The 14,955-nt window shown below is 34.5% G+C and overlaps 1 long non-coding RNA gene across 1 annotated transcript; it reads left to right on the top strand.

Annotated features, from left to right (window-relative positions):
- Nucleotides 1-13,784: 13,784 nt before the first annotated feature.
- On the top strand, nt 13,785-14,696 carry LOC148676132 (uncharacterized). Its single transcript, XR_015940869.1, has 3 exons — nt 13,785-13,904; nt 14,012-14,077; nt 14,182-14,696. It is a non-coding gene; the product is annotated as an uncharacterized LOC148676132 (long non-coding RNA).
- Nucleotides 14,697-14,955: the final 259 nt, after the last annotated feature.

The following is a 14,955-nucleotide window of genomic DNA, read 5'->3' as shown; positions in this document are numbered from 1 at the left end:
AATTCAAGTATTACATTTCAAGCCAAGAAATCTGAATTCAAGTATTACACACAGTTCTTATATAAACACCAATTCAGGGAACTTTGGAAACTAAAAGACTGAAAATATACAAGCCTGATTAGAGCAATAAGCAATAAGCAATTTCTGTAATGAAAAAATCAAGTATCTTGAATTTTTAATTTTCAATAAGAAATATTTTTTCTTTTATTCACTGAGCTGTTTGTGTTTAATTTGATCAGATAATATGATAGCCCACATTTTATACATTGTCATATTAACAGAGTTTGTAGTACAGCTAAATAATTTGGTTTCTGTAATTTTGATTTAGAATAATATGTGAAGGAAGCAGTAATAAATCCTTTGAGTTCTCCACTCAGCGTCACTGTTAGAAGAATATATTTTATTCTTCTCAGAACCCTTACTGTGTTGTTGGATTTTTGTGTGCGGTTTAGTTGTCATTAAAGTCAAACAATCTTTTTTTTCACAATATGAATTCAGAAACATTGGTGAATACCTCAGGCCAACAAAATAATGTGGTTTATTTCTTCATGCTAGACCATGTCCATAGCAATGGCAGATCTTTGTAAACTGCAATTACAGGTAATATTTAATGTACAAATAAGGATATTCTAAACACATGGTGTGTAATGTGTGTAGTAATGAAAAGCATTACTACAGTAACTATGATTTTCTGCTTATTTTTATTCCCTAATTTTATTTATTCTGATTTTTTGGGAAAAAAAGCTATTTTTCAATGGATACTACTGATTACAGAAAGAAAAAATCTGTTCACCTGCTTGAGTAAAACAGTCAGAGTAGTTCAGAAACAATTTTTCTAGTTACTGATGTTACTTTATAACAATCTACTGTAGTTTACTGTATAATTACATGCTCCACATGCAGACTCGGTTCCAAAAAAATAAATTTCCTGACATCAATCACTGATGTCAGCGAAGGTCCAGGCAGAGGACCTGTTCGTCACTGTCCACAAGCAATAATGCTACTGTAGTATGTAATATTGTGATATCTAATATTAATTTGCTTGCTAATTATTTTAATTCAAATTGTGGCATGCTCAAGAAGATATCATCTCTTTTAACATTACATGATGAAAGCATTAGAACCATTTTTGGCTGAAAAATACTTTTTATTCAGTTTATTTAGTAATGTATAGTACTGTCTCCATCTTAAAGCAGTACAACTATTTCAAACTAACTTACACATTTTATTAGTCATTTATAAACATCAACACATTTCTGGAGCTCCTCCATTTCTTTGCAGTTTAATTCAAGTAATGTTGATATTTTATAAGGGTAGCATAGTGGTGCAGTGTGTTTAGCATTCTTGCTTGGTAGAGCCGGAGCTCTGGGTTCATTTCCTGAGTTCAATTCCTGCAATCTGCTTGGAGATTATATGTTATATGTGTTTGCGTGGGTTTCGTCCAGGTGCTCCGGTTTCCATGCACAATCCAAATACATATTGGTAAGGTAATTGGCTTCTGGTAAAACTGACCCTGGTGTGAGTGTGTGTTTTGTGTGTGCCCTAAGATGGGGGCAGAGTGTCCAGGGTGTATCCTCCTTTGTGCCCTTTGCTTGCCAGGAAATGCTCCGGCTCCCCAGCAACCCTTAATTGGATAAAAAAATGGATAGATAACATTTGATGAAAATTAAAATGTTTGCTAATAGCTTTTCAGGAATGCACAAGTATTGATATTGATTGTTTAAAAGTTTAGAACAAGAACAAACATTATTATAATTATAACAAAGGCAAAATATTTTTGTCAATTTCCGAAATCAGTAAACTCTCAAATTTCTGATCAAACAGAAGTGTAACAATGATAAGATGTGGGACATGACTGAATTAAAATTGCAATTTCATTAAAGTGGAAACTTTGCATGTACATTAGCAATTGTTGTGTTACTGACTTTTTTTTACTTCTCCTTTGTTTCTTTCTTCACTCTAATTCAGGTCTAGCATACAGTATGCCACGCACCGCACCTCTACCTAGTCTTGTTGATGAAGTGTGGATCGGCTCTTTTTGACAATTGTCGCTAGCCATTATAATTTCATTAGTGTGGTGTTAAGAGTTGTACTGTCGTACAAGCCTATGTAGATTTAAGACCAAACACATTTCTTTTTTCTGGCTTTGTCATTTGTTTCATTGGAGACTACAGGGGTTCTTTTTTTCAATGATCATTCATTCTATTACAGTTAAGGATAGACAGCAGTTTTATTTAGTGTAATCTGAAGGATTAAGTTACATCTGCTGTTTCAAAACTAATGGGGATGGCTTTCTTCATTGTTTCAGGAAAGCCTGATGAAGATTTCTTTGCAATTTTCATGATGATAGGTTTAAATAATTTTTACACATTACACTTTTTTTCTATATAACTAAAAAGTAAAATATGTTGAACTGCTTACTCCCTTTCCCATATCACTGGAATCATTCCTTTTGTTAGTGTTTTACAATTTGACAACCTCATCTCATCTAATGATTAGACTGTGCTTTTAGTGTCAGCGTGAACATCTCACACTTTCTATCTGAGTTAAAGTTTCACTACATTTTTTTCTCTCATGAATGATACAAAATTCAAAGTACAGTAGTTACATTTGTGTGGGTAGGTGTGGTGTGGTTGGTGTTACTTTAACAGTAGTAACAATATAACTAGATATAGTGTAGTTGAATTTTGCAATGTAATACTAACTGTAAACAGGGTTTTGTGAAACTGTCAGTAATAAGGTGTATATAAAATCTTTACCCATGTGAAGAGTAAATTATTTTGTTTTTACCCAGAATGCAAATAGATATAACCATGGTATATTTTCTAGTCATGATATGTCTAAGCGGAGAAAATAATATAAAGAATGTTTGTAAATAAATATGATTTAGAAATTAAAGCTGCACAACAGTGAGCTGATTTGTCTGATCTACAGTATTCCAAAGTTGAAAATTTAATTGGTTAATGAAGCTGGATTTACAGCATATATATATTTACAGCCTTTGTTGTATATATTTAATGTGTTTATATTCATTTCATGTTTCTTGGTGGATGGGTTTTCACACATCATTAAGAGATATAAGATGTATGTTATAAACCCATGAGATGCCATAACTTAAAGGGACTTTCATGATCTTTATTTTTCTCTTCTAATGGAACTGCATTCTGTAGCACAGCTAAGGAGGTCTTAATTATAGTACTGGCCTTGAATATAAAATAGCTTTCTTCAGAAAACTGTCTACATTTCTGAAGTGCCTATTTAAAACATTGTAGAAGATGTAAATTTACAGCAAAAGGAACTGGAAGAAACCTAGCATTTGCTTTCCTGCAATGTTACAGATGAGAATTTTCTATTTCTTTAAAAACATTCTGTATAGTATAATGCTATTTTAATTGACAAAAGCATTTTGAGTTAATAGAAATACAACTATTTATGTTTCACATACAAACAGAGATTAATCAGTGTTTTATTAAATAGGGAAAAAATGTATTAGGATAGACACAACATACTTCTTTTACAGACCAAGTCTAAAATTTTAGACTGTAACTATTTTCACACAATTATAGAAAGTCTTATTTATTTTAAATATTTTTTTTGTTATTCCTCAGACCATAGAGAACACACATCACAATTTGAGCCATCTAAAATGCCATGCTCTTCATCCCATTTCAAAGAAGCACAACAGTATGGGTGCATGAAGACCTGTAGGATCAAAACATTTGTACTGTAAATAAAGATATCTCAAAGAGTGTGACACATCCCATCAATAAAGGATGTACCAGACTATGCTCTCAGGTCTGAAACAACTGAATAACTCTTCCTGTGAACCAGAACACAAACAGAAGGATGTTCCCCATTGCATAATTTGTTTATTCTGGTTTCTCCCTTGTGTAGGAGGAAAATGTGGAAATGTGCCAAAAAAATGGGACTTGAGTAGGTAGCAATATACAGTATAGGGACTTGTGGAATCCAACAGAAATCCTGACAACACTTCTTGAAGAAAAGTCACAAAAACAATTTCTGCCATGGAATGGATGTAAAATTATATTTTGTTGGTTATAATTAGTAATAAATACATATAATAATATAACAATTATTTAACTGATGTTCTTTATCATTCTAATGGTATTGTACTATAGAAGCTCTAACTGATATCTAGCAACCCAAGATGATTTTGATTATTGTAAATTCGTGAAAAAAAGATAATTGCCATCAGATATGGATGATGTGAATTTTACATACACTTTTTCTGCTTATATGCAGGGCACAAAAGTCTATAACGATGAATTAGCTAATTGAGGGGCCCACAAGATTTAATACTATAGAAATCAGAGAAACAACAGATACACAATCCTGCAGACACATTAACTGATAGAATAACATATTCTTTTATGAGATTTCTGAGGGGCTGACTGTCTTAATCTTTTTCTTACCTATGTTTGACTCAAAATATTTATTATAAAGGTTCTTTATGTAGTTAATACATTGGCAGATTGCTAATATAGTTTTATTTTTTAATTTGATTACTTCCATAAACCTAACACAATTTTGATTAAATGCATACATTTAAATTCCATTATATTTTACACAAGGTATTATTTTACATAAAATTGTAAATCCATAGCATTTATATTGTTGGATAATGACCATGGTATAGTTAAATGGTTTCATAGTCTACATTTCTGAGACAAATGTATGTATGGTTTGTATTTTTTAGAAAACTTTCCTCACATTTGTGTACTTTAGGTACAAATCCACACATAAACACCGTTTCTAATGCCAGTCGCAGACATAGACAACATTTAACAATTTTACTACTAAAAGTATAACCTGCAGTTTGAATGAATGTTGTCTGTCTTTGACAGAAGACACCAGGGTATCAGTTAAAACAACATAGCTAGATACAGTAGCTTTTTCCAGACTCTTATACATGTTTCATTCTTTTTTTGAGATTTAGTGCCATCAAGTACAGATAGAATGCAGATATCTAAGGATAATGTACCCAAACTTAACATATCTTGGTCTATTTCACATGAGGTAAAAGAAACAGAGAAGAAAAAGTAAAACAACGTTAAAAATCAAAGTCTATTGTTATAATTATAATGGGCCGATACCAATGTGTGTGTGTCCCTGGATCAATTATAAATGTGAAAATATGTGTGAATTACAAAGTCACAGTTAATCTGTGACTTAAGTTACAGTAGGTCAATACCCGATTCCAATAAAATAGGATTCTGCAATCACCAACTTTACCTAGCTTAATGTGTCACAAACTGTCTCATGAATAACACACATACAATCTGCTTTATGAAGCAGCCAGTGCACCTGCAGTCTTCAACAAAATTATATACTGGATCCTGAAAAGTCAAGTTGGTATAATTTGCTATCTGGATGACAATTTGGTAAAAGGTTGCACACCTCAGGGATACTTCGAAAATCTTAAGGTGTCTAATCTAGACTGTACATATAAGACAAGTGGGAGAAAGAAAGTTTAAATTAAGCTAAAATTTCTAATGAAGAGTGGTTTACAATTTGTGAATTTGAATGGAAATGTATCAAGTCCCACTTGTGGAGAGAACATTGTTGGAAAAATATAGTCAGATTCTTTATAACTCCAATGCAGAAAGTGCACCATACAGGTGAAAACTCCAACGCTGTTGGAGACTGTGTGGAAATCAAAAGGGCAATTACTGTTATATATTCTGGAATACGGGGCTCTGGAGAATATTTGAAAGGGATTTGCCCTTTACATTTGAGCCTTTATATTTTGGCAAGTTGGATTCTTATTCAAAGGGGATGGATGGGTATTCATTTGGAATTCTTTGATCTGCAAGTATAAAGATTATAACAAGAATATGGGTTTTCTCTGATTCACCACCAAAAACAAGACTGGGTTGATTTAATAAGTGAAATATATCTAAAGAAAAAATGAACATTTCCACATTACAAATGAACAAATGTGTTACATATTGGTCCAGATGGGTTAGGTTCAATACACCTTTAAAGTCTTAACTTAATGAGTTACAGAATTTCTGAAACTTGAATTAAGAATGTAAATGTTTGTTTCTTTTGTTGTTATTGTCTCTGTTCCAAAGTATTGTACTTTCACCCTCTCTATAATCATAACAAAATATACATCTTCCTTGTTTTGAAAGTACATCGTTATTTAATTATGAAACCTGCAAACAATATTTGTAAAAAATGAAACAAAAACAGTTAAAAATTGGCCATATGTCTATATATGATATTTATATTCAATATTGTACAGTGCAAAAGTGGTCTGTGTAAAACATTTTTTTTATTTTTATCTAATATGGTTCTATTTTTCTCTAAAATAAAATAAAAAATCTTAAAGCAGCACTAACCAGTTTACAGAGATACCAGTTAGTTATCAGAAGAAAAATGTGCATTTTTTAGAAACGTATGCCTATTCAGGGCAAATAACAGACATTGCATGTCAGAGACATCCCATGAGACGGAAATTTGGGGTCATACAGAAGCTAATATAAGGATTACAAATGAAATGAGAAATGTAAATATCTCTAAAAGCTGATTCTTTAAATGTACATTATATATCTTTATGTGTAAAACAGTTCCAAGCTATCTCATATATTTTTGAGTTATGTTTTATATCTATGGATCAGAAATGTACAGGGGAGTGTTAATAAAAGCCTTAGAAAATTCGAAAGATTGGAAATACAGTAAGAAGAGGCCATTTGCCCCATCTTATTAATTTGTTGTTTTAGAAGCTAAAGGAATCATAATTTTCATCCATTTTAAAATGTGAAAATCTGACTAATCAGACTAAAGACTTCTAAGGGTAATAAAAGTTACAGTAAAGCTACAGAGTAAGCCAAAACTTAAGGGAAAAAAACAGAAATTTGTTTATTCAATGGATACAATTTTTGGCCCATACATTACAGTAACATCATGATTAAACTCTATGAAGATTGCATACCAGCATGGTACATTTTAATAACAATTAACTTTATTTTTATATAGCACCTAAAAGTGGCTTCTCAAAGCACTTTACAAAATTGAGAGGACATAGTAGCTTGTGATATGAAATACAGTAGGTAAGCAAAGGGACACATGCTGTAGAACCACTTAAATAAAAGCCCTTCTAAAAAAGAAGGCTTTGAGTCTGGATATGATAGAGCTCAAGGAAGGTGACTCTGATATCCTTAGGGATCCTTAGGGATAGAGTTCCAGAGTTCTGGGATGTAGCAGGAGAAGGCTAGCTGGGCTTGGGGGACAGACAGGAGAACAGAAGTTGGATATAGGGCAAAGTTTTCTAGGTTATCCAGAGCCATATTTGTTGATGTTTGCACAGGGGTGACAGCAAGGGTTTTGAAGGCTGCAGGTACCATACCAGTGATCAATGAAACATTTATTATATCAAGGACAATGGAGCAGAGAGTAGTGAAACAGGATTGAAATTAAGCAGTGGGAATTGTATTTAAAAGGCAGGTGGTGTATTTTAAATGTGAAACCATTTTATTGAAGTACAGAGAGTCAAGCAGAGAGAAACTTGAGAGAAGGGAACCAGTAAAGCTAGGTTAGCAGGGAGGATGTGTGAAAGTGCATTAGGCAGAGAATGTGATGCCAGATGTTGTCAATCTTGGAGCTAATAAACACCATTATTTTTCACACAACATACTGTACATATACAGTATGTGTTTATATAGTGTCTATATACAGTATATGTGCATACATATATACTACAGTATATGTAATGATACTATTTTGGAAAAAACGTGGAAAGGTAGCTTTATGTTAAAGAATTGTATGTGTTTAAAAAATCTTTCTCCTTGATGAATCACCTGTCAAATTATTTAATAACAGTCTCAGTGGAAATAGTGCATGACATGTTTTCCAAGCAGTACTTCAAAAAGAGGGTCTATTTAGAAACAGATATTGGCCACATTTTGGCTGCAGAATATGTGTGACCCATGGTGATTTTCATATCAACGTGTTGCCAATCATCTGGTCTTTCCATCTGTTCTGCAGATTTTTTTTTCTAAAACTGCAATGTAACGGAATGTTCATAATGGATATTTGACAGAGGGTATGTTTGTTGTGTTACTGCTGCTTTAAGGGCATCAAAATATAAATAATCAAACTTTTATAATTCCCGAATTCGGGTAACACCAAACTATATCTTTGTGTCTTGAATTTGTCAAGCATACCAGACAATGGAAGAAAAAAATGACTCATGAAAATGTAAAAGAGAAATATTCTGTAATTACAGAATCACTATGGAGATAATGCATCCATTGAATGAGAATATTTTTCAATTCTATAAAATATGCATATTTTAACCTTTAAAGCCTTATAAACAATGGACAGGGATGTAAATGCACTTAAACAACTCCCTATGCCTGCCATTGATACAAAAAAGATAAGGCCATGCAAGGCTTTTCCCCATACCTTCGGTATATTTTCTTAAAGCTGTAAAGTTATTGAAAAAGCAGATTATAATCAGAGATGTGACATTTTTAAAACAATGCAATTTCGATAGGAAGCAAAGGATGCTTTAATAAATACAATCTGAATGAAGATAAATGCAAAAAGCTGTATAACATCTGCCTAATGTATGTTATTTGTGATGATGATCAGACTGAGAGTATAAAATGAGTTTGGTTAGATATGACAATAAATATAAATTCCTTGAATAGTTGCTTGAAAGGTAAAAGTGTAAATATTCAATGCATTTCTGTGAGCAACATAAAAATAGATCTAGTATCTTGTAATTTAAACCAAGTTTTATACTATCCTTTTATATTGAATCACAGTTTAGAGCTGCCTCCATTTTTAATAATATGGTCTCCGGAAAGAAAGGCCAGAATTCTCTAATGCTTCCATCCATAAAAGGAGAAATCCTATCTCTGAATTTAACACAGGAATGCAGTGCGGCTCATTGACCTGGATGTTTGTCTGGTTTACAAGCCTATCATTTAGATGCAGTGTTTCCATGTTTGGCTCATCTTAGATTCTACAAAAATTTGGTATCAGATTAGTCTTTTTTCAAAATAATAGGTTGTTATACCTGAGTATTAAAATTTTATGGAGCTTAGCAAAGATAAGTTAAATCATATTACAAGCCACAAGTAAATACAATAAAAAAAAACTCCAAGGAACTCTCAAACTCCAGTGAGTATATTTAATTGCATGTGCTACAAGTAAAATAGTCAGCTCCTTTTCCACTTCAGCCTGATAAACCCAGGAGATCACAGATGTATTTCCAATGACAGATTTCTAGCCATTATGTTCCGTAATGTATTAGGAATTCAAAATGCTTTATTTATTTTCCTCTTGTGACAATGTATAATGTTGAACCTGAATCCACTCAATTTTAGAATTATTTTCAAATGTGAATGGGTCCCACTAAAGAGACATTATTCAAATATAAAGTTTCAAAATACATTTTGTTGATGACAATACATTGTGTACTGTGAACAATATACTGCTTGTATAATGAGTCATTAATATACACAAAAAACCTTATAAAATACCAAAGACTACTTTTTACATCTAAGATTGGATAACAAATGGAAACCATTCTAGATCATTAAGTTATAGACTCTTTAGTGTTTTCTTCTTTTGTGAAGCATGTAAGCATGTACAGCTTGCATCTCTGCCTGAACAATTTCCATCTGTGTAATTTAATGCAGTCTGTCAATTGCTTTGCTCCTCAGTCACCTGTTACTCTACCCTTAGCTGTCAGACAGAGAATAAGTTGTGCCAACTAATGGTGACTCCTGCAGGTTTACTTGTACTCACTTTAAAAAAATGAAGAAAAAAATAAATGTTAGTACTTCCTTCATGTAGAGTTTTGCAGATAAGATGTTTATTTCTTGCCATGTAATGTCTGAGGGGCATGACTGTTTCCCAGTTAAAAACACTTCACTTCAATTTATCTTGAAACATTGTTTATGAGTTACGCTGATTTCTAATCTCAGAGATCTCTTGTAGTTTACTAACTGACTGCAGTTTAGTAAAACTGAAACCCCATACTAAAATGGGATGTAGTCAAAACACAATAGCTTTGTTGCCTAATTAATTTTAGGAAGGTTTATTGATGTAAAACAAGAAACAGTATTCATCTACCAATGATGCTCTACTGAAGTTTTAAAAGAAGCAGAATAAGCAGAAGCTTTTTAAGGCCAACAAAATATATAATTTGGATAATATTAAGTTCAAGGTTTTTTTTTTAGTAAAGGTATCAAAATGGAACATCAGTTAAAATATCATGGATATTAGATAGATATAGACCATAAGTAAGTTAAACCTGGTGAAAAACCTTCTCTGAGTGGTATACATACTGTAGGCTAACAGCTTTTCAATATAGTGAAATACATTTATACAAGGTAAAAATGAAAAAATGATAAATCTGAAAAACTGCATTTTCTAGATATACTGTACCTGTATTTAATTTGCTAGAGCACTAATTATAGAACTGATTTAAGCATTCCCCAGGTAAAAAATAAAATTCAAGTTATTAAATTACCTTTAAATTAACAGTTTAACAGTTTAGGTGTTATTCTTTAAGTTGAAAATGTTTTGTTCATTGATTATAAAGATTATAGAAACTATCCGGCGTCGCCTTGTAAAACCGCCAGGGGGAGCTTAACCTCTCATTTACAGCATTTGAGCCTTTAATTTAGAACTGTGTATTACAGCATGTTAATCATCAGTCATTAAAATGTTGGTATATTTTATGAAAGCAAGATTGCTCAGTTGGACAAAAGTACACAACCTACCTTTATCAGAAATATTTATGCATCAAAGCCTTTACTGAAGATATTACTAATAGTATTAATAATGGATGACTTTGGACAAGCTGTATACTCAAAGTATAATTTCTTTAGCACATTTGTACAAGCACTTGGAATCTGTCCAAGCCTTACTTTGTCAGGCATTTTGTTTTACTTCAACGGGCATAAAAACTTCCTTGCTTTTAACAGGGCGTTTCATAATTTCTAACTACGAAAATGATATAAAATGCGACACCTATCATTCAACTAGAGCTTAAAATATCACAAGGAAAAATACACACCGGTATTCCATTTCTCCCTAAACATTGTAAGCTTCGAAGTCTTTAACTAACGTGATACCGGAGTCAACAAGCATACTTTTAGAATTTGATTAAAAGGGAATATAATATGGAATCGCGTATCTAAAGAATTTAATAACGGTATGATTATATCCGTGTACTGCGACAGGGCTGTGTAGGGCTGTTTCGCCTGCCTGTTCATGCGAGCTGTCTTGTAGCCTACTGGTCTAGGTGCGTGACTACCAACTGGCAGGTTGTGTGTTTGAATCCAGCTGATGCTGGACTTTTCTTTTAACAAACATTTCTTCGAAAAAATAGGTAAGCAATATTATGGACAATCAATTGACTTTTATATTTCAAAATATCGCAACATGATCGATATTTGCGATATTTTGAACATATCTTCCCTTCTGACAGCGGTTCCTGCTTCTATTGTGTGTGTGTGTGCAACAGAGTAAATTTTTATAGAGAAATGGAGGCTGGACAGTATGCGTTACAATATAAACATTTATATTGATTTAAATTGTGTTCTGATTTAAATCGCAAACGCGTGTTTAATTATGTGTTTTTTAATCATAATCAGGCTAATGCATTTCTACATTTCTGTATGAACCAGCTTAGAGGTTCATACAGAAAGACAGCTTGTGTTTAAATTGAGTGTAAGGTAATTTATGCTTCTAAAGTCATGGTCAGCATTTATTATTGTACTGTGCTGTAAACTTTTTCTGTGCCTAGTCACATTATTTTATAGCGTTTTTATTGCGTTATTAAATCCGGTGGCGCTGTGTGTTAGTTTCCTGACTCCCATTATTTAAACTGCGACACTGATCATTCATCTCTAAATAAACTTTATTTTATATAGCGTTTTAAGCGAATAGGTAATTAGATTGCTCATAAACCTAATCGCTTTTTCTACATAAACACAGCGTGATTGCTCTCTGAAAATGCTTTCCCTTTATTTTTAAAGTAGGCTCAGATTTCAACTATAGATCGTATTATTATAAACATTCTTGGAAAAATGTATTTTATGTAAACCATGTTTGCTATTAATTCATTTAGGGCTAAAATACGTTCATTGTCTTCCAATCGAGTCGAGTTGACATTGGAAGCCTGCCACACCCGGACTGTTAAACCAATGCATTAGCACGTCAAAGCCCATTGAGCCAGTATTGGCTTTAGTATTCCCCCCCTCTCCCCTCAATTCAATTCAATTCAAGGTGTTTTATTTGCATGACAGATGGGTACAAGCAGTGTTGGGTATGTATATTGTAACGCTTACGGCAGACAGGCACTGTGTAAGAGCCGGCGCACCAGAGCAGCGCACCGAGGGAGCGTCTGCATTTATAACTTAGTTTTTAAAATTAGTCAAGCAATATGAAGCATCTCCTTTTACTTAGTGCCTGAGCATAAAAAGAATAGGAGCATACAGATGCAGCCATTCAAAGTGCGCGGTACAGACACCGCGGAACAGATACCGCAGGTATGATGACACGGGGTACCGCGGTGCGTGATTGGTTGACCGACAGGGGCACTCGTGGTCCGTTGGTCTGTCGTAGAAAGACTTACTGTAAACGTCTTTACTGTGCCCGTTGTAGATATTGAATTTTACCACTGAAGGGAAATCTTAGTAGCTGAGCATAAAAAGAATAGGAGCATACTGTAACGCGTGTGAAGGCCATAAACGATATTAATTTTGGAACGTAAACATACAGTATATAGCTGGTCTTGGTACTTTAAAGAAAAAAATACACACCGGTATTCCATTTCTCCCTAAACATTGTAAGCTTCGAAGTCTTTAACTAACGTGATACCGGAGTCAACAAGCATACTTTTAGAATTTGATTAAAAGGGAATATAATATGGAATCGCGTATCTAAAGAATTTAATAACGGTATGATTATATCCGTGTACTGCGGCAGGGCTGTGTAGGGCTGTTTCGCCTGCCTGATCATGTGAGCTGTCTTGTAGCCTACTGGTCTAGGTGCGTGTAATGCCTGGCCATGATGGGATGTCTGATGGGATGTTTCTAAAAATCCATCCTCTGTAAAACGTCTTCTCTAGTTGTCCTGCATATGTATTCGCTAATGAAGCTGTGTGTTCTGAGCCTGGATCTCTACATTTCTGTATGAACCAGCTTAGAGGGCTAAAGACAGCTTGTGTTTAAATTGACTTGATGTGACTTGTTCTGTGCCAAGTCACATTATTTTATAGCGTTTTTAAAGCGTTATCAAATATGGTGTTACTGTAGTTTACTGAGTCCCATGTCACATGGTCTGTGATTGAAACCTGTAAAACCGGTTTAATTCGTCACAGCCAGCACTCTTCAGGTGTGAGGGTCTTCTGCTCAGAATGAAACGCTAAAATGTTTGTGTATATTCTAATGGTAGTGGGGGCGGGGTGTGTGGGAACAGGTTTGGTTGAAATTGCATTGATATAATTCAAAACATTTTGCTAACAATGTTAACTGTTTATGAATAATAAAATGTATTAACTAAGGAGTAGGATGGCACAGTTGTTAGTATGTTTTTTGTTTTGTTTCTTTTTCATAAATACAACAGTAGTACCTGATGTCTCAGTGGCTTTCAAAATTAAATTATGCATGCAAACCTGTGAACTAGAAAGATAACTAAGATATCCATCCATTATATTCCATAATATCCATGAAATATATGGCGCTGAAATACAGTATGTGTGACGCATAAAAGACACCAAGGGATTGGGTGAGCTCCCATCACAAAAAAAAAACTGCGAACCTGCACTACAGCGACCATAATACAGTATGGAGACCAAGGCGTTTTACGGGAAGAGACGGGGTGCTTCTGCCGCCCCAGCTTCCAAAGAGCGAAGGGTAAGCAAATACAGCAGACTTCATCTGAAATACGCGATTACAGCGCATATTACAAGGTATTATTGCCGTTTTGAATTTTAAATTCAATTATAATTATTTCTTCGTAGCCTGTTCTTCAAGAAAACACCGCACGGGCGAAACGATCTACCACCAGGACAGTAAAAAAGAAAGCGGTAAGACGGAAAAAAAGAAAAGTTTATTTTGACTTCTGTTCCGCGACTGATGAATACTACTGTGTGACTTTATTTCTTACATGAATTATGTTATTTTGCCACAGGCCGTGGGTCTCTGCTCTCGGCCACTGGCCAGGGTGCCAACCTGTAGAAGCAGCACCTGTATGGAGACATTTCGGCAGCAGCGGGAGCATTACGATGCATTACTGGGGAGGATTGGGAGGCTAGAGTTCCAGCAGTCAAACAGTTGAGCAGCTGTCTCCCGAAAAGTGCCTCTCCCCGCCGCGCAGGTTGCAATGCCTGGCGGAAGCTCTGCCCCCCGCAGAGCACACACCGCCTCAGGACACTCCATCCCGGCCTCTCAGTTCACCACCACGCAGGAATCTGTTGATGCTGTCCCCGCCGGCTATCTCCCCCCAGGAAGCACAGCGGAATTCACAGATGCCAGTGGGACGAATAATTCTCCCAGATGTCCAACTGCTACCCATCACCCAGGAGATGGAGGGGGGGTTGTACTTGCAGTGCATCGGCATAGACGGGAAAGCAAGAGCCGACCGCTACGCCGCCCTCGTGTTTCGATCATATTCACAACGTGAAATCTAGAAAATAATATTACGTAACCAAAATCCGCAATATGGAAACAGAACCTGTGTAATTGTTGATAGATGATGTACTCGTAACATTTTTTCAAGACGAACTACAACATTTAAAAACTGACTTGTATGTACTTGATATCTCTAATCAATCCACGGGTCCCAGCACAAAACGAAAGTAAAACGCATACCGTTTCGCGCTTCTTATTAGTTGCTCAAAAGTAATTTGACCGTATGAAATGCATAATATAAACCTAGAAACATATACGTGAGCAGTACTTAAGC

Source organism: Lepisosteus platostomus, chromosome 2, assembly GCF_059453375.1.
Source record: "Lepisosteus platostomus isolate fLepPlt1 chromosome 2, fLepPlt1.hap1, whole genome shotgun sequence".
Taxonomy (NCBI): Eukaryota; Metazoa; Chordata; class Actinopteri; order Semionotiformes; family Lepisosteidae; genus Lepisosteus; species Lepisosteus platostomus.
Note: the sequence above shows the minus strand (reverse complement) of the source record. Positions and strands in the feature narration are given on the sequence as shown.